The sequence below is a fragment of the Perca fluviatilis genome, chromosome 12 (genome assembly GCF_010015445.1).
Source record: "Perca fluviatilis chromosome 12, GENO_Pfluv_1.0, whole genome shotgun sequence".
NCBI lineage: Eukaryota > Metazoa > Chordata > Actinopteri > Perciformes > Percidae > Perca > Perca fluviatilis.
This window is the reverse complement of record NC_053123.1, coordinates 1,070,488-1,092,600: the sequence shown is the minus strand read 5'-3', so window position 1 is coordinate 1,092,600 and position 22,113 is coordinate 1,070,488. Positions and strand designations below refer to the sequence as shown.

At 37.7% G+C, this 22,113-nt stretch overlaps 1 long non-coding RNA gene across 1 annotated transcript; it reads right to left on the bottom strand.

Annotated features, from left to right (window-relative positions):
• Positions 1-961: 961 nt before the first annotated feature.
• LOC120569269 lies at positions 962-18,983 on the bottom strand. Its single transcript, XR_005640854.1, has 2 exons — positions 18,569-18,983; positions 962-1,713 (listed from the first exon to the last, which is right to left on the bottom strand). It is a non-coding gene; the product is annotated as an uncharacterized LOC120569269 (long non-coding RNA).
• Positions 18,984-22,113: the final 3,130 nt, after the last annotated feature.

Here is a 22,113-nt window from a genome sequence, read left to right as displayed (position 1 = left end):
CTGGCCGCCGCCGTCAGTGCAGCGCTGCCACACACCCAGTCCCAGTCACACACTCTGATTGAACTTTACACAGGAGTGTATGTCTATGAGTCTGAAGTAACCTTCTGAACCTTTTCACATGACATAGTGTATGTGAGTTGCATGTGTGTGAACGCGAGATGCTTTGAATAGGTATAGTTAACCTATTTAATTAACTTTACTAATTAACTAATTAACTAATTTAATGTGTCTTTAATGGATATTTTTGAGCACCGTCTCAGTAAGTCAAGGTAAACGTTATTATCCCAAAATAGGGTCAAGGTGCAGATACACAAAACAGTCATAAAAACAGATACAAATATGAATGTTGATATAAAGAAATATAAAAATCCCATATGCCATTTGCCCCATTTCTTCCACCTAACACACACACACACACACAAATAGAAACAGTTCCACAGGGAGAGCATTTTCAAACACCATCACTCTGACATACACTCCCACAGACACATAGCCACATATGTGTGCACACACAGAGCACTTCCAGTACCCTCAGCATACACACACACACACACACACACACATACTACAATGTGTAGTGGGCTACATAAACCCTGAGAATGTGAACAGCATTACAATCCACTATTAAATAAATAAACATAAACACACCCACACACACATACACGATTGTCATTAGCATAGCCCAGAACCAAATACCTTCAGATCCTATGTTTTTGTACTTTCCCTCTCATTCGACAGTCTAATTGCTGAAGGAAAAAAAGACGTGCTAAACCTGGCTGTTCTTATTTTCCTTTGCAGAATTCTTCCATTGCCCCAAAAGCTTAGCTGGAATCTGTAGTGCACCTGAATCTCATTGTATGTAAATGCAATGACAAAGGAATCTTAAATCTCACTGACATAGAGCAGGCAAATGACAACCCAACATAGTTATCTCTGACTTCATTCACAACATTGAAACATATTTCAGTTCAGAGTTCAGAGGTCTTTATTGACCCTCAAAGGGAAAATTTGATCTGCACTTCAACAACAATATAAAGGCAAAAAACATCTTAGAAGCACACAAAAATGTAGAAAAGAATGAATATGAAATGATTTATGAAACATTTATGAACCCAGAAAATGGAATTTTGGAAGATTCAACTACACAGAGATTTAAAATAAATGTATTATTATTATTTTCACTAGTAGCAGCACAACTCTGTATTCAAAATATATGTCATATGTGTCTTAATTCTCCCTATTCTTTCTTCAGACTGAACTATTGGCTCGGAGGGAAAGGGGACGACAAAAAGAAAAGGGAAACGCTGCATCCATTTGCAAAAGGAAAACACTATTTGGGAGACTGGGCGGCTGCGGGGGGGCGGGGGGGGGAGAAACTCAGTGTCACCGACGATCGGAAAACGTGACAGTTTGGGGGTGAGGAAAAAACCCGTGGGACAGACATGTCCCGGGTTCAGACAGGGGTTAGTGTGGCAGGAAGGAGGGCGCTGCTATACCTCCACCCAACTGTCCCGCCTCCTCCGCATCATCATCATCATCATCACCACCATCATCTTCATCAACAGGCCCTTTCGCAGAAATCTGCATCAGCATCGCTCAACTCTGCGTGAACCCTGCCGAGTGTGTTGGTGTGGCCGCGGGGTCAGGTTGGGTTAGGGATAAGTTGGTTGAGCTTTAATCCCCCGGGATAACTCTCGGCCCTGCTCCGGTGTCCTAAAAACACAACACAAGGCTCATTTTCTAATACAAATATATATGAGATTTTAAATGTATAAAATTATAATGTGTTACGTTTAGCTAAATCTATGTATAATTAACATCATATCATATTGTAATAAAGTAAGATTTTTTTGTTGTATTTTACATAAACTGTATAATAAATATTAACCTATTATATTATACACCTTCCCTATCCCTATATATATATATATATATATATATATATATATATATATATATATATATATATATATATATGTGTGTGTGTGTGTGTGTGTGTGTGTGTGTGTGTGTGTGTTTGTGAGTGTGTGTGTGTGTGTTTGTGTCTCAATAATCATATCTCATAATTAAATTTACCAATTACCCATTTAAAATTTTCCTGGACACATTGTTTTAAATATTAAATAAGTCATTGGTTCAATTTTTATATTCATGTATTTGAATAAATTAAATTAAACATATTCAATTTAATTTTTCAAAATGAGAGTAACATTTGACAAATCAAAATTATGTAATTAAAAATATAATAAGAAAGCATTAAATCATACAGGTCCCAACATTATCTCTGTCTAATACAATTAATTATTTAGAGAAGGGTACATACTGTATATAGTGTTCATATGTAAAAGCAGAGGGGACATATTTATTTTTTCGTGCATCATTACTTTATTTATACTTCTGACAGAGGTTAGGTCATACTTCTGTGCCATAACAAACAATTAGTTTTATTTGTACAATTACATTTGTGATAGGGTGACCAGATGTTCTCTTTTTCCAGGACAGTCCCTGGTTTTGGTAGAAATGTCCCAATTTATAACAAGGTGTTCAAAACACAGTAAAATAATATTTTTACATTACAAGAAAGACACAGCCTACGGTTGATGTCTCAATCGCACTGTGCTCTGTCAAAATTCATGGAACGGGATTTTTTTTATTGCATGTAGACAAAAATTTGTAATATTTTAATGATATATATAATTGAATATTTTAATGAGAGATTTATCTCATTAAAATATAAAATGTTATTGTCTATATGCAATATCTGCTTTTTATTTCAGAAATCTGGTCACCTTAATTTTGAATTATACAAAGTTTGAATTGAATATACACAACATACAATCAATCAATCAATCAACAATATCAATCGTCATTGTCATTACATATTCACTGCTCCCAGTAGACCACATGGACAAAACACACACACACACACGCATGCACGCACACACACACACACACACCAGGACTGATATACCTTGCAATAAAAATGTGACATGTGCAATACATTTTACTAATTATTCTCTATACTTATATTTATTTGTTATGTTGTTGTTTTTTTTATGTGTCTTGTACTTTCCCCTCTATCCCTCGCTGCTGCAACAGTGTGAATTCCCCCATTGTGGTGTATATATACTAATAATAATAATAATGATAATAATAATAATAATAATAATAATAATAATAAAGGATTTTGAATCTTGAATCTTATTTTTTTTATCATGCAATAAAAAAAAGTGCCTGCATGGGCTTGCATGACACTTAGGGAGCCGGGAGAACAGATATAGCACACGTCCATACATGTCAAACAATGTGAAAGCAAATCCAAACACAATCCAAGTCCTTAGACATTACAGCTAGAACACATAACTTGGGCACATCTAAAGGCTCAGACTATGCCTTTGAACGTATCAAACATGAAGCACAGTCCCATGCTGTCGCTATGATGCATCCAACACAAACTAAGCGTGGTGAAAGACTATGTTAACAGACATTCATTCATCAGACAGAAAAAAACAACTAATCAGGACATTCTGCAGATATTTGAAGGAAACGCCCGTGTCTCAGATTGGGGTATAAAAGACAATATAGAACAAAAAGTGCTTTTAATTCGCCTTTCAAGGGTGACATAGTGCCCGGGATTAAAAACTTGCCTTGCCAAATAATTCTGCAAGCCAACTTGCCCAAGAATAATTAAAAATTATTTAATAATAATTAATTTAAAAATCCCAATAGAACATTTTCTTGGTAAATGTGTTTGGGTAAATAAGTCTGTAATCAGGCATGTTGATTAATCTATTCTAGAAAATAGGCAGAAAACGGTGCATAGCACTGTCACTTTAGTTTGACCCCCCCACCCCCTGCACCATAATCTAAAATAGGACAGACACAATACAGCTTTTATAACCAAGATCCCTACATAGATTAATCTTATTAATATATACAGTATATATATATGTGATTATACACAATTTACTGTAAAATAAGAACCAAAAACCAGACACAAGCCCCCTGTTTTTGGGGCCTTTTATCTCCCAGACCCTGGCAGGCAGCGGGACACATCAGATATTTTAGGATAATTAAAAAGCCTGCGGAGCGATTACGTTATTCAGACACGTCGGGGGCAGCCATGGCAGCTCCAGTAATCTGGAGCGCTGCCTCGTCCAATCACAGGGCCCGATCTGCCCAGCTCCCACAGATACAGGCGGGTTCATCCGGAGTTCATCATGGCGGCCGTGGCCGGCAGTCTACTGGATGATGAGACGGCGAAATGTCGGCCACGCTGAAGTTTAGTTTTGCTCGTGAACTCTTCCTGCAGCTTTGGAGAAGCTGTTGGGATGAAGGATGCCAGGAAGCTTTCACACCTTCTCACATCACTGATTTATCTCTCTTTCATACTCATTTCAGTGTTCCTCACTCGCTTTGGCACAATCGTCGAATGACTATTGAACTTCGTCAAACTATATGACTAATTTATATGAACATTACTGCATTGTTCTTGGGCTTGTATATTATGTCTAGTTTGGATGGGTTATGATTGGGTTTGATATAACATGGAAAAGAAAAGTAAAAGAAAACAACAATGGGTATATGTATGTGTGTATGAATGTGTATATGGGTATGCATGTGTATATGTGCCTGTATTTACATGTATGTGTAAGTGTACAGGTATAAATAAGTGACAAATTAAATAGTTTGTATATAACTAAAGTAGAAAAAGGGGGTAGGGACAGAAATATTTTTGAACTCCTTTTTGAACATGGAAGTCTTTATTTGAATCATTTACCATCATTGTGAAAGATGTGTTTGCTGAGGGTTTTATTTTGTTGGTTTTCTTGCTTGTACTGAAATGCACATGTTCTTATTCAACTTTTATTTAGATTTTTAACATTTTCAAAATAAACTTAATCAAAGAAAAACATTAGGTCAGTTGTTCACATGACTATAGACATTGCTTTGGCACCAAATGCATTGCAGATCAAAATAGTTTGCATTCATTTGCTACTGAATCATATTACTCTCAAATGCAACTACACACATGTTCATTGTGTAAACCCCTACATGCAAAATAGAGCAACCAACAATCACAATAACCTGTCACACACATATATGAGATATATAACAGTTATGTGGCATTGTTTTAAAAGTTGTCAGATGGATAGACATAGGCTAGATTGAGAAAAAACCCTGTTAAAGCAGTTTATTCCATTCTGTGATGCCTATGCCTCTTCAAACATACTCAGAAAAATACCTGTGCTGTACATTCCTCCAATCCTGATCTCCTACAAAATGTTTTTCTCCGCCATGACGCCGGACACAAACCCAGTTATTGAAGTCCTTCATAGAGTAATCTGCGTTTGTCCTGGATTTGCATGTGGCGTTTGACTGGGACACTGAGTGCGCCCATCAATGAGAACACACAGTCCTACATAAGACGCTACACTCTAAGTAATAAATCCGTAAATTAACAGAAAAAGTACTGGCAGCTTATTAACCGGACTTTGTAGCTACAGTAAAAAATTGTTGCCATGATTTTTATTAATCCTGTTTCAATGTTAAACATACATGTAGTACAGGAAATCCTTAAGATGAACTGGATCTATGGATGGCTACCTTACCTATAGGCCAGTTAGCTTGGATTAGATTAGATTTATATTTGCTCATAATATTTGGGATTCATTTTCAAAATGTTAACAATAATTTGGAGCCCCCCCCCTGCAATGTCTCTGAGGACCCCCCGTTGAAGATCCCTATCTTAGGGTGTACTGATTCCCCACAAGGGACTATTTTCTTCCCACATAAACAAGTAGAAGTGGGATAGAGGCATGTGTGTCCCGTATGAAAACTGAAAACTGTCCCTATCCCCCCCCCCGTGCGTGCTCCATCTCCCCTGAGAGCATTAGAGTGGTAATACCTCCGAGGCCAAAGCCCCGCCTGGGACACACCCTGCTGACCCTTCACCCGTTAATGCTGTCCAGCAATAACTAAACCAGGCCACGGTGGGTTCGTCTCTCATCATTATGTGCTGCGTTTCTCTCACTTACAAAAAACACGTGTCCAATATATGATTGTCCTCACATCTTCCGTTCTGCATTAACAATTTTAGTTTTAACCCTTTGAACTCGGCAACAGAAAAGGGCCGCCAGGGCCCAGATTGGTATTTGTGCTTATTGTATTGTAATTTCTTGGATAGCTTAAAATGCTTTATATCCCTAAAACCAGTACAACCTAATCTAGATGCTTATGTAAGTCAATAAACCATAACAATTTAAAAAGCAGTGAAATTGTGTCATGAATAAAAAATGTAAATGTGTTTTAATCAAATTTGACTGAATAAGCACACAAAACGTATTGATCCAAAGGATTTCTAAATGTCGAAACATGAACTAAATATTTCTCAACAGAAGTTATTTGAACCGTGTTAATTTTTTTGTTAGTTGAGATATGCTCATCTTTATGAGCAGAGTGTAAAGGCGTTTCAATAGTTTCCTCAGCAATAGAAAATGGTGTCACGCCATTTTGGACCGGTATTTAAGGTGATGACATCATCATGAGTGTGATGACAGGAAAGACAGAAGCCTTACATCAGCTTTCTGCTGCAAAAAGAATGGCCGCTCCAACTCTCATAGTTTTTTATTTTAGATTGTTTTAAACAGGATCATGTAACGATCTCCTGCATCCACTTTTCTAAGGGTTGATATGTTGAAAAGGTTCAATGGTCCATAGTATCTAACTAGTGTATGTCACTATGTAATGACTTTGCCATTTTGTAGTGCTGTCTGTAGTGAGAATTATTATTATTATATTATACATAGTTCTGAGTTTAAAATCAGAATTCCAAGAATAAAGTCAGAATTCTGGGAAGAAAAGTCAGAATTCAACTCAGGACCCAAATACAGTTTTCACAAGTGGCCCTAATCCTCTAGTTTTTCCCTATGACAACGTGCATGAAAATTATGTGTTTAATGTGAGCAGAGCAGCGCATCACAACACAAACGGCCAAGAATACTTTGTATTTATTACTTTGGGTATAATATCATGTAGGCCTATTTTTTGCCCCAAACTTACAATCCAAAAATCCACAACAACATTGTAAAGAAAAACTGTCTTGCATTAAAAATCTAAAGGGTGAGGGTTAAATAGAAGTACAGATGTATAATCAGCTAACCCAGAGTATGAAAAATAATGACACCTTATAGTTTGTTATTTTACAATATATATATATATATGTGTGTGTGTTTATACAATTAATATGACTAATGAGTGAATGTGTAAGCAACTTTTTGACGTTTGGATAGCTGAAGTTAATTTGAACTACTTTAAAACCAGTTGGTTGGTTTAATCTAAGGAGGCAACAGATTTTATCAGCGGAGGTATATCATTTTTTATCCAAACAATATGATAGTATTCATAATGTGTATTATTTTTCTAGTGTCTGGGCCCCGATACACAAGCTTCAAATAGCTTGCCAGGGGGGTCCCGTTTCAACATATCTGCATTATGTTGTATGATTGTAGTTGTCTTTTAACTTTTGTTTATGAAATTGAACATTAATTAATGAATTAATGAATCTGCAAAGTCACCTGTCATTATGTAGCTGTCAGATAAATACAAGTGCTAGACCAGCGATGGCTTTGGAGTCTGACAGAAGAACTATAGGCGTTATATAAAACCACATAAGAGAAATCAAAGCACACAGCAGTGATTAAAGGAAGTCCAGAAATAAAAACAGACCAAGGTTGGTCTGTAAAATGAGCTTAGACCAGCGATTTAGCAGGAGTACAGGACCAAATCGGACTCTGCCTCTTATTTCGAACCAAAACAAACTAGCCAGAAGTCATCTCTATATATGGGCTATATTGTGTAATAATTATATGTATATATTATATATAATTACCATACTTCTGTGAATAATATGTAATTAAATGTCTCCTTATTTTGACAGCAGGTAACAGCAGCTAAACGTGTATATATACACAGTATATATTACAAGAAAAAAAGAAGGATGTTTGCACGCACACACACACACACACACACACACACACAAACACACAGTATAAACATTTAAAATAGGACAGAAGGAAAGTCAGGAGCAACTGGTGCTAAATGTGGGTTAGGGTAGAAGTATTTTTGTAGGAAACTATTTGTGTATTTGCATAGTTTTAAGATTACAAATAATGTTTGCAAATACATATATCTCTTATAACATACATATGGCATGCCGTTTAGGAAATTATTATATATATATATGTAAAGTTTGAATATATTGAATGAACCTTGCCTTGAATATATTGAATGAAAGTGAATATGTTGAATGAACCTTGAAATATATATATATATATATATATATATATATATATATATATATATATATATATATATATATATATATATATATATATATGAAAGTCTGAATATATTGAATGGAAATCTGAATATATTGAATGAAAGCCTGAATATATTGAATGAAAGTCTGAATATATTGAATGAAAATCTGAATATATTGAATGAACGTCTGAATATATTGAATGAAAATCTGAATATATTGAATGAACGTCTGAATATATTGAATGAAAATCTGAATATATTGAATGAACGTCTGAATATATTGAATGAAAATCTGAATATATTGAATGAACGTCTGAATATATTGAATAAAAGTCTGAATATATTGAATGAACGTCTGAATATATTGAATAAAAGTCTGAATATATTGAATGAAAGTGAATATATTGAATGAAAGTGAATATATTGAATGAAAGGCGTGTTGAGTGAGCCTGATGAAAGCGACCTGCCTGACCAGAGAGGTTCCTTTCATTTAGTCTTTCATGATGAAAAAGTGAATAAACTTCTTCATTGGGAGAAGAGTACTGGATACAGTTACCGTTACCAGTGTTTTGGCCCGTACATGCATTCGCCATAATAATCTCTTCATTGCTCAAAATTGCTGACACTAGATTTATTGTGATTTGCTCATAGTGTCACACTTCGGTTAGGATTAAGGAGAAATTCATTCAATATATTCAATGTTCATTCAAAATATTCAAAGTTCATTCAAAATATTCAGACTTTCATATATATATTAAAGGTTCATTCAATATATTCAGACTTTCATTAAATATATTCAGACTTTCATTCAATATATTCAGACTTTCATATATATATTCAAGGTTCATTCAATATATTCAGACATTCATTCAATATATTCAATGTTCAATATATTCAAGGTTCATTCAAAATATTCAGACTTTCATATATATATATAAATATATTTATATATATATATATATATATATATATATATATATATATATATATAATTTCCTAAATGGCATGCCATACATACACCCATGGATATATATATAAAACATAAAATGTATTTATATATACAGTATATACGCACAGTACTAACCCCAAACACAAGCTTTGCTTAATTCTCCCAACCTTCCCCATCCTAAAACACACTGAAACTAGGAGGGCAACTGGAGAGGCCAAATGCCCCATGTTATGCCCTTAGTGAAATATAATGTGTGTATCCGTGGCGTGATTTGAAATCACACCCCCTTAAGATTACTAAATTCGAAATTCTATAATAAAACGTGATATAAAATGTGTAATTCTACTTTTTCAAAATATTCAACTTTTTCTCCAAAGATTTTGAAGGCATAAACATTTCAGATGAACTTGCTGTACACCTGACTGCTCCTGCATCCAGCCACATACAGTATATAAAACAGGTGGACTTCCTGTGAATACTACACTTACACTTACATTAGTATTTGCCTTGTATTAACGCACTACAAATAGCTCTGTCAAAAGCACATAACTATAAGCATTAATGAATAAATGAATGAATAATTCATTTTTGTGTCTGGCCGCTTTACACGGCTCATCCATTATGGGATTATTCAGACACATTTCAAATAAAGACTTTCCTAGTTCTGACACAAAACAAAGTATGGACATAAAGTGTAAGTATGACATTTACAATTCAACAAAAAAGCTAAAAATAACATCAGCTCATTACCCTGTTTTTTCCCCGTGATTAATAATTGGAAATGATGTGTGCAGCTACAGTTAAAATACAGAACATTTTCTGTTAGGCCTGTATTAAATTCTGTCATACAAAGCTGCTCGGTTAGTAAAGAGTGTCAAAAACGTCATAAGAAGTGTCACAAGGGGTCGTAAAAAGCTACAAATACGTCGGGGGAAAAAAAACGCCCAAAATGTTGAAAATAAAGCGTCAAACGTCTAAAAAAACAACATGGACTTCTTTAATATCCCAGAACCCTCTTTGGCAGCTAAAAGTTGTCGGAGCACAAATCATGCTATTCGAAATGTAAAAAAAAATAAAAAATACACAACTGTGAATCACGTTCTATGGACAATGTCTGTTAAAATATACAGTCATACATAACTGTTAACACACAGATGTTTTTTAGAGTGTAACATAAGGTTAACGTTTCAACATGAAACCCTTTCAGAGCAGAATAAATGACAGTACAAGTTAGCAATTAGTCTTATGCATTCTGCCTGTATGAATGACGCTGGTGGTCACATCTGCACAGCTGTAGTGCAATCCAAATTTCAAAACAAACCAAAGACAACCTGACCGAGCGCTTAAAATCAACAAAGCAGGAAACGAAAGATGACTCCAATTGTGTCTGGCATCCCGGTTTATGATAGGGAACTCATTTAGTTTGGATTGGGGCACCCAAGTTATTATATAGCATGATTTGCTTCAGTGGCTAAACTCAATACAGCTCAATCAAGGGTCCGTGTGATATCTGGGTAATGATATGGGCCGATGGGACTGATTGGGGCAGCCATTGTCTTCGGTTTTGGGAGCCCCCCGTCCGCCATTATCATATCTGCATCGTGGTCGCCGAGCTCGCCCGCTGCACCAAGCTGTTATGTAGGTTAGCTCCACACAAAAAAAAAAAAAACGTTTTAATCCGAGAGTGGAAATAAATAAATAAAGAGCTTTTTTTTTTTTGCAGAGAGGTGAATGTTCGGTCAGCTCTGCCCACACACTGCCACAGTTGTGTCACATCCAGGAGCAGCCATTAGGCCTCTGCTGATCTAATGTGGAGCGAGTGTGCCGTCTACCGTACAAACCGGGCGCCGGGAAAAAGCGCTAGAGCTGAAAGCCTCACCCCCGACGCTTCGGCACGGCCCACACATCCAACCACACTATCGGCCCCACTAATTGTTCCCGTCATTATTAATCCGTGGCATGGGGTGTCTGAAATGCCGGAAGTTTTGACATATTTACCTAAAAAAAAAGACATCTTAGAGTAAAAAATGCACAGGTTTGAATCTAGGCAGCAATTGATCACGTATTTTGTATCAGAACAGCTGACTAAAGTTCATAAAGCAAGCACTTCATATTTTAAATTGAAACAAAAACACAATGTTGGCTGCTTTGACATTCGATAGAGATTTTGAATAAATGAATACAACTTAACTTGAAAAAGTATTTAAACATTCAGATGTCTGCAGATTGACGCTTCACATGGAGACATTTATTAAATAAGCCTTATTCATTTTTGAATATAAGTTTGGTAAAGGTTTTTATTCACTGAATTAGATTTTTAATTTTAAGTGTAAACATTAAAATGTGCGCAGTTCAACTCCCATGGAGAAATTTAATTTAGTATTTTAAATTTGAATTATAATACACAGTTCAATTATACACTTTTATGAATGAAAGAATAATATATTTTTTATAATAATATAAAAAAATTATAATTGTGAAAGCATTTAAATATGAAACAAATACAATTCTCTTCACGTGGAGAAATGTATATTAATATTAAAATATGATTGCGGTTGAACAGATTTTATGTAGTGTCCCACAGTGGAATGGAATTGTGAATTTCACAAAAATGCTCAGTTCAAAAATATTTAAATATTCACATTCAAACGCTTTTTTTTATGGAGACATTGAATTTTTATATTTGAATTTAAAGTTTTGTTTACAATCAAAAATAATTTGAACATTTAAATGTATATACTTCAACTCTCCACTACAAGAGATAGAAAGGACTCTTAACCGTCGAAGATGAATTATATATCTACATGTGACTTTTATACAATTTAGTAAAAATAGACAAATCATTCATCACTTTATTTTTATTTATTTTTTTATGACTTAAAATATCCCTCATGTGGAATAGTACAATTCTATTACATTCAACTAGATTGCATTGGATTCAGATTACTGGCTGCTGAGCATGTTGAAAGTCGACTGTGTGCCTGGAGAATTTCTACGTGAGGATGGAAAGCTGTTGGCTTTGCTTCCACACCACACTCCACACAATCAGAACTCCTATAACACTTTACTCAGACTGTAACCCTGACTCGCTGGGGGGGGGGCAATCTAAAGGAGTCCAAGGTGTTCACCAGTTGAATCCTTCTTCTCCCCTCAACACGGTCAGGAGCCTCGAGGCTGTCTTTGGTACAAAGTGTGAACTTTCCTCCGTACGAGGCCGGGACATGGAAAGGCACGCAGACCGTGTAGAAGAAAATACTTCTCCAGCCCTGCAATTCAAGTGTGGGCTTAAAAGCGGTGATGGAAAAGGGCAGAGCTGTTCTCTCGCTCAAATGCTATACTATACGCATTCCACAGTGAAAGTGCATTTCCTTTCGCTACACAGTCCTTTCAAACCCTTTCCAAAGCCTCGCTGCTGCAATGTTACCCAAATACATCAAGGGGTGAGATAGTGGTGGAATGTAACTAAGTACTTTCACTCAATTACTGTACTTCAGTCCAAATGTTGAGGTACTTGTTCTTTACTTGAGTCTTTTCTTTTCATGCCACTTTCTACTTCTACTCCACTACATTTCAGAGAGAAATATTGTACTTTATACTCCACTACATTCATCTGTTCCAGCTTTAGTTACTAGTTACTATAGTTACTCCACTACATTCATCTGTTACAGCTTTAGTTACTAGTTACTTTACACATTAAGATTTTTGCAGAGATGTAGTTTATGTTAGTTTAATTTATAATTAAATCAAACTAGCCAACAATATAATGGCCTACAAGTCCAGCTGAGATGATTAGACCATTAAACACCGACCTGGTTGGATCATTTACTCTTTCTACAATGGGAGCATTTTTAGTTTGAATATTACTCAAGTATTAAGTATTAATCCAATGTTTTCATTCCCTCTGCAATTAAGTTGCTAACCTCTTATTGGTTAAGGGTTTAAAATTGGCGGATTGTAATTTGTTAGGTATGTGCAATACACTCAACACTTCATGGATTTTTAATTATTTTACTTTGTCTCAATTTATCCTGCTTTATCATCTTTATTCAGTTCTTATTTCATATCATTTTCTTGTTCTATACTTTCTCCCTCTGTCATTGACAACAGGCAGTATGAATATATATATATATATATATATATATATATATATATATATATATATATATATATATATATATATATATATGTTTCAGTAGAAACTGAATTGTGGTATTAGTACTTTAACTTAAGTAAAGGATCTGAGTACTTCATCCACCACTGCATTTGTGTGCATGTGAGTGTGATTTCCAGTGTCCCGTCTATTTCTCAGACGCTGCATCCGTCTCTCTCTCTCTCTCTCTCTCTCTGTCTCTCTCTCTCTCTCTCTGAATGACCTGCCGGTGATCCCTCACACACACACACACACACACACACACACACACACACACACACACACAACATCTCCACTCACAGGGGGAAAAGCACAGATATCAACTTTCTTTTTTTCCAATCTAAAATGTTTTTACTTTGCCTCGAAAATATATGTTTTATGCAAGGCGACATTCAAGTGCAAAGCATGTACAGTGCACAAAAGAAACTCCAGTGTCAATTCCATGCTCTATTCCTCTGTTTCAGGTCAAAGCAACAAGAGCTCGGTAAATCGTCAATACATGTATTTATATCTACGCTTCTATTCGCAATTATTTATGAGGCTTAAGTTGACAGAAATCCTACAAATTGCATTCCAATCCCATGATGCCTAGTGTACAAGAGGACGCAAACCCAACCGTAAAGAAAGAAAAGAATTAGTAATAACGCTATAAAAGCAATGCTGTAACTGTTTAAATGTGTGTGAGAATCCCAGACATGTGTTATGTCTATGAGGTTTAGCTGCTTAATGGCTAATAACTACTAATATACTACCAAATTATATAGTATCCCTCAAAAAAAAAAAATGAAGAAAATATTTTGGAAATTAACACTCAAATCAGAGAAGTAGAATGACAATTAATGTATCTTGGTAAATGTTAATACTGAGGTAATTTATGGACGTTTTTCACGGCCACAGTTAAAAAAAGAAAAAACCCACTAAGGTTTATTACAATACGCCGCTTTAATCAGATTGCAACGGTGACCAACATTTTAATTTTTTTCATCACATGTATGTTTACTTATTTGAGCTTATTTCACAAAAACCTGGTTCAAAAGGGTAAACATTATATATAACTATATATATAACTATAAATAACTATATATATATATATATATATATATATAAAACTATACTCTTATAGTCATATACTCCCAATCTTTTCCTGAGGGTAAAATATATTACTGTATACATGATGCAGCATTATATATCAATATCTTTTTGATTAAATATGCAAATTAAATAATTACTGACATTTTAAAACAATTCTAAGATATGATCCTATGAGGTTATATTTAAAGTTGATTGTATGAAGTTTAGGTTTATTTTGGTGTTTGTCTATATAATTGTTCTACTTTATCAGACATTTTGCTGTAGTTAAAACTAGTTTTATATAAACACACACACACAGACAGAGACACACACACACAGGCGCACACACACATTAGGCATCGAACACATTGACACTTTTTATTATTATTGTAATTACTGTTACATTGGTTTTGATATGATTATATTGTTTTTGAATTTGTAGGCTACTTGTATTAATTTTACACAATGATTTGAGAATATAGTTTTGATACATTCATGGCAATAAAGCTACTTGAATTGAATGAATTGAGAGAGAGAGAGAGAGAGAGAGAGAGAGAGAGAGAGAGAGAGAGGCCTATAGCTGGCGGGCCGGTGCTCTCTGTGGCACACGGTGTCCTACATACACCCTGAGTGAACTTTCCTTTCACATCCTCCAGTACAGCTGAGTGTGTGTCAGTTTAATATAATACACTCTGTACTACAATACACTCTGTAACATATAATACACTTTGTACTTTGTGTATGAGACAGGCTCCAGACTGAGGCGATCAGGGCCCTGCTGAAACGTGATAGCGTGCAATCACATAGGTATGGCTGTAATTTCTGCTCCTGCCTGATTGTAATTGCCAGCTCGGCCCTTCACGATGCACACCCCGCACACAGATGCGCATCGGTTGGGGGGAAAACAAGCGGCGTGCCTCGGCGACTTCTGCCCCTATCTGTTATCAGCCTCTCATCGTCTGAGCACACACACTGATGATGAGTCATCATCATCATCATCATAGTCTAAACTACAAAGTTTGTGTGCCCCTCCCACGATCAGCATCATGTTAGGAGAGTCGAGGTTTGGACCATATGAATGATAAGAATAATAATACCATAAATATATAGTGTCTGATGAGAGTGTATGTGATTGCATGACTAAATACTGTCTGGTTAAAGTGAGCTGAGAGTGGAAGTACTAGTAGTTGTATTGTTAGGTTTAGCAGAGAGGGCCCCAGGCACTGAGAGAATAGAGAATAATGTGATACTTTTTTTGATATTGTATTTTGAATAAAAGTAACAATACCACAGTGAAAAACCGAAGAACGGGAGAGCTTTTATGGAACTATAGTCTATCTGAAAATAAGATGCTGCTCTTTGGTAGGGAAAGCATGAACAAATCCAGTGGGCATCAAGAAAAAATCAGAGGGAGGTAAAAAGCAAGGGCATTGTGAGGAAGGTAAAATGCCTTCATTACATCTGGCTCATTCGAAATAGAATCAGATTAAAAACATCACCTCAACGCGTTTCGGCATCCAGCCTTCTTTGGTGCTAACAATACCACAATTTCAAAATACTCTATTACAAAAAAAGTGTAATATCTTAGTAATGTGAGCAAAGTGTAGTAAACCTAGCGTAGGCTGTGGTACTGATGTGGCATAGGTCCATGCTAAATAAATAGAAAAGTACAGAAAAATAAACATGCAGGAAAAAGACAAAATGTGAAAAAAGCTCATTTGAAAACATGTCATTAAGCTATTTTTGGCAAACAAAGTCAGACAAAATCGCCTCGCCACTGTTTAAATGTTTTGTAAAACCCACAGACAGACGTAAAGAGGGACCAACAGCATTGATTTATGGGAAAGAAAATGATAAAATATGCAGATTCAAGGTCTCTGACACATAGTAGTTCTGTACTGATATCTTAGCATTCAAGCATTTTATTATTGTAGCTGATCATATTTTTCTCCATGCACCTGCGGCCTTGTCTTCCTCTCGTCCTTCATCTGCGGCTATGGATAGCCTACGTGTACTGTGTCCCTTTAAAGTGTCTGCCGAAACATGAATACGTGTAAAGGTACATATACATATACATACAAATATTAGTAGAAGCAGTTAGTGCATTAGTAATAGTAGGCGCAGTAGCTTTTATTTGAATTACTGGGTTATTTAACAGGGACAGTGCACATTACAGGAATGCAGATCTGTGTGAGTGTGCTAGTGTTAGCCACAATCCCTGTTTTTAGGCTGATATGTAACGTCTGCAACAGAGCTTTGATTCTATGAAATTATTGATTATATATATATATATATTTTTTTTTTTTTAATGCAGACCTTAGTATAGTCTGTGCACTGTAATGAATCATGCATGGGCTGTGTACCACTGTGTGTGACCAAATGTTATACACTGTTAGAAAAGTCTGTAGAAATACAAGCTAATATTCCGGGTTAATATGAAGGAATTTTCTGTAGTAATTTTTCACAGGTTTTTTTCGTATTTAGATTTTTTTGGATTAGCAGAAATGTCTGTTTAAAGGTAAAAAGGATATACTGTCTCAGATTTTTACAGATTTTTCCGTTTTTTTGGATTAACAGAAATGTATGTAACGTAAATTTTACGGAAAAGGTAGTGGTAATCTTTGATTTTCTCACAGTGTATAATCCCTATTTAATATGAGAGTTTTTGGGGCTGTGGCTAACATTCAGGAAAGGCGGAGATTGTGTCACAAATGTCTGTTACCGCATTGAAAAGACCTCAGCTTGTAATACGTATATTTGTAATCGGGTTCGGACCAAAACTGCTGCCGTGGTTTGGGCTCGGGCTTGGGCATTGACTATGCGGGTTAATGTAGGGTCGGGTGGGATTGTTTTTGGGCCCGATCACAGCTGTAGTCTGTAGTAACTGGACAGTTTCATACTCACCCTAAAAAGGAATATAAGATCAAAATGAAATTGTGGAATGGATGTTAACTAAGTATTCAAAGTATTAGCATAAATGGGAATACATTTTGATTCCACTTTTATTCATGCATGTGCTCTGATTTTGTCTATGTCTTTATTTGGTTTTTGTATGCATACTACTGGACATTTCTGGGTTTTGGTTTCTTAGCTTGGGGTTAAGACAAATTGGGCATACATGTACCTCCCCACCTTGCCTTTGTGTGTGTGTGTGTGTGTGTGTGTGTGTGTGTGTGTGTGTGTGTGTGTGTGTGTGTGTGTGTGTGTGTGTGTGTGTGTGCATGCTTGTTTGTTTTGTTTGTATTTTTGGGGTTGATTTTTATATATGTTTCTTCATATGTTGCCAAAAAACGTCAATAAAACTATCTTAAAAAAAAAAAATGAAAGTATGATTTGTAAGCATGCTGACCAATAATTAAAAAAAAGGAATTGTGAAGTTATATAATCGATGTCTCAATGCAAGACGTGCATGGAGGAACATCAGGGCATACTGAGATGCAACAGTGGTTAGTACTTGTTCAGTAGTAGTAGTAGTAGTAGTAGTAGTAGTAGTAGTAGTAGTTGAGTTGAGCATGAGATGAGGTTAATCCGAGCAGACAGAGGCTAGAGGACCAACCGATAAGATGGATTCCCAAGTTTCAGCTGAGAAAATAGGTCAACCGCTTTTAATGCGCGTGAACTTTTGACCTGCGTGAAGTGGAGCCACTGTTTCGACAAAAGACTGACAAAACTCACCCTGCCGTCATTTAATTATGCTGCTTAACATCACTTGTATGCCTTTTTTTGATTGACTTCTACAAAATACAATAAAGCGAGTTGGGCTGCTTGAGTGAGGAGACGGTAAAAGATGAATCTCTGAATCTCTCGCGGCGAGAGCTGTTTGAGGTCTAATTAGAACAGAGATCTAATTAGATTCCCTTTCCGTTACTTCATTGTACAGAAATCTCTCCATCTCCACTGCTTCCTGCTTTGTCACAACAGAAAAGAGGCTCATCGTTTGTGTTTTTCTCGCGGCTGTTTGCGTCACGTCTTTGCGCCGCGCCTCTGACCTTGTTTTCTGTTTGCAAACCTCCATTTGATAAGGGCAAGCGGCTGCTCTCTCTGTGTACACAAAACAAGATGGCGGCGTACAGTACCTTGCATTTTGCCCATCTCTTGCACGTCTTCTTTCTTTTTAGACAAAGACTGAGCCAACTTGATGGGGGTTTCTGTCACAACTGTGGCGCCTTTTTTTTTGTGCGTGTTATTTCTACTCCGCATCGTTACAGGATGTCACACACACACACACACACACACACACACACACACACACACACACAGCCTCCGCGAATCTTCAACTATTCCGCCACAAAGTTGAATTCAAAATGAGCTAAATCTGAGTCCTGCCGTCGATGACACGGAATCAAATTCACCAAAAACACACTTTGGTCTGTTCGTCCGTCTCCTGTGTTTGCCTCGCCCGTGTGTTTTTTTGAGTGCTATTTCAAGCCCCGGCTCTCCTCTCTCTCTGTGTGCGGCGGGGCTCATAATATCAGATTGCACAGCCGGTCCTTGGCCAAATGTGAATTTTATACTCTAGTGACCACAGGCTTTACACTTTCATTAGCTCACATTCTCCTCAGCAGTGCAAATGCCATGTCGTTGGTGAAGGGGGGGGGTTGCAGGGGGCCAGGGGGCAGGGGGAGAGGGGGGGGTCGTCGCTGAGTGATCCTGATGGGGTGGAGGATTGGAGGAGGGCGGGATGAGGAAAAAGAGCTTCCGGAAAGCACAGTTTGCCTGGAGGCATGGGCCGCTTCCCGGCCACGCTGGAGAAGGAAAACGTAAAAATCTAAAAAATGTGCCTCATCGAGCACATTCTGCTGACATCCATAATTAGCAAGAGAAAGAAAACCCAACGTTTTTTTTTAATAAAGAGAAGATAAGATAAAACTTTATTGTCTGTTCACACGGAAAATGTTCTTGCATCGTCTGCTCCAACAGTCAACAGATGAAATTAAAAAACATTAACAAGAACATCTGTATGGTCACCCAACAAACATCTGACACACACACACACACACACACACACACACAAACACACACAAATCCAAACATGTAATATTAGTGAATCAGTATTTTCACAGCATGTGGCAAAAATGATCTATTTGAAAACCTTTCATCCTTAGCTACACAGCTTTTCTTCCAAATCTACCTTTTGACAAATATTATTTTTCTCAGTTGTACTCTACATTCAAACTAAACTATGTGGCTTTTGAATTAATGAGCTGCCTCATTAAGAAGCCCTGTGCCCCTCCCGAACATCATGTTTCATTGAGCCTGGGATAAGATATATGATATGAAACCACCTCTTAACAGCGCTGCCTCTTTTATTTATCTTTAAAGCGCTTCTCTTTTTTTCTCGCTTGCTTTTCTGACTCCGATGCATTCAGTAAGAGAAAACAAATCAACAAGAGAAGAGCACATGTGTGGATCAGCAAATGGATGGGTTGGCCAGAGAGGAACGAAAATGGTTTGTGTCAGCGCTCCCCCTGAGACATGAAAGCAAATGCTGGCTGTGTCTTAAGCTATTAGGGTAAGGAGCCCCCCCCCCGCTCTCTGCCAGACGTGGACAGACAGAAAATACCGCCTCGCTCAAAGCTGCCCTTTCACTTGAGAGACTTTCACCGGCGCTGTGTTAAACTGCGATGCTACGTATTTGCATTGGTGGAATGTAACTAAGTACATTTACTCCAGTACTGTACTGAAATCCAAATGTTGAGGTACTTGTACTTTACTTGAGTCTTTTCTTGTCATGCCACTTTCTACTTCTACTCTGCTACATTCAGAGAGAAATATTGTACTTTTTACTCCACTACATTCATCTGTTACAGCTTTAGTTACTAGTTACTTTAATTACTCCACTACATTCATCTGTTACAGCTTTAGTTACTAGTTACTTTACACATTAAGATTTCTGTACACAGAACACATGTAGTTTATAAAATCTGATGCTATCACGCACACAGATGTATGGACACACAGATGCACAACTCAGGTACGTAAAATGCCAAAAAAACAGTTTATTGGAGACTCAATAAACTCACAAGCAAAGGTGTCAAAATCGGCAGGCAAACAGGGTAATCCGAAAAACAGGCAGTGGTCAAAATCCAGGGAAACAACAAACTACAAAACAGGACACTAGGAACACGCTTGAAGGCTGAACACAAAGGAAGCAGACGATCTTCGCACTGGGGTAAGGGAAAGACTGACCTTAAATACACAAAACAGGTGAGACAATGAGACACGGTGCAGGCACATTAGGGCGGGACATGTAATCACAATTAAAGGGAAAAAGACAAACAGGAAAGGAACAAGAACACTAACAGAAACCTTCAAAATAGAACCAGACATGGAAAGAACCTACAACAGTGAGAACAAAACGTAACACAATAACTTGGACGAAAGCAGGGCATGACAGTAACCCTCCCTCAAGGGCCGACACCGACGGCCCAGGACCCTCAGGATGGAGGCGCGATGAAAGTCACGAATGAGGTCAGGATCCAAAATGTTGCTGGACGCCACCCACGATCTCCTCCGCGGTCCATAACCTTCCCAGTCCACAAGGTACTGACGACCCCTGCCGAGCTTCCTGACAGCCAGAAGTTTCTTAACCGTATACCGGGACCCCCATCGATGATGCGAGGAGGAGGAGGAGCCGGAGCCTCAGGAACCAGCGGACTTCGCCAGAACCGGCTTAACTCGGCTACGTGGAAGGTAGGATGCACTCTCATGGACCTAGGAAGCGTCAGTCTCACAGCAACAGGATTAATGACTTTCCTCACAGGAAATGGACCAACAAAACGGGGTGCCAACTTTACGGCTCTCGGCGGGAGGGGAAGGTCCCGGAGTACGCCAAACTTTCTGTCCTTGAGTGTAGGTAGGAGCCTTGGATCTCCGACGATCCGCAGCTTTTTGTACTCGGACGACTTATGAAGCAAAACTTGAGCGCCCCTGGTCCACGTCCTCCGACAACGGCGAACCAAGGCTTGGGCTGCCGGAACCCCACCTCACGCCCGGTAGCGCATCAAAGATGGGGGGTTGGTATCCGTAGACACACTGGAACGGAGTAAGACCGGTAAAAAAGCAGGGCAGGGTGTTGTGGGCGTATTCCACCCAAATCCGTTGCTTGCTCCAGCTAGCAGGATCCCTGGAGGACAGGCAGCGAAGACCCACCTCCAACTCCTGGTTCAGCTTTTCAGTCTGTCCGTTGGACTGTGGATGATAGCCAGATGACAGACTCAGCGGGGCCCCAATGAGACTGCAGAACGCCTTCCAGAATCGCTGAGATGAACTGGGGTCCCCGATCTGACACCACGTCCTTGGGAAAAGTCCATGAAGCCTGAACACATTGGAGAGCATAATCTCTGCCAACTCTTTGGCAGAAGGTAACTTGGGCAACAGAACAAAATGAACCATCTTGGAGAACCTATCTACAATGGTGAGGATAGTGGTGTTACCCTCAGAGAGAGGCAAACCTGTGACAAAGTCCAGCGATAAGTGAGACCACGGTCGAGAGGGAACAGGAAGCGGATGGAGCAATCCAGCAGGGGGTCGATGAGAAGACTTGTTCTGGGCACACACTGGACAAGCTGCCACGTACTCCTTCACAGTATCCACACCCGGGCCACCAGAACCGTTGACG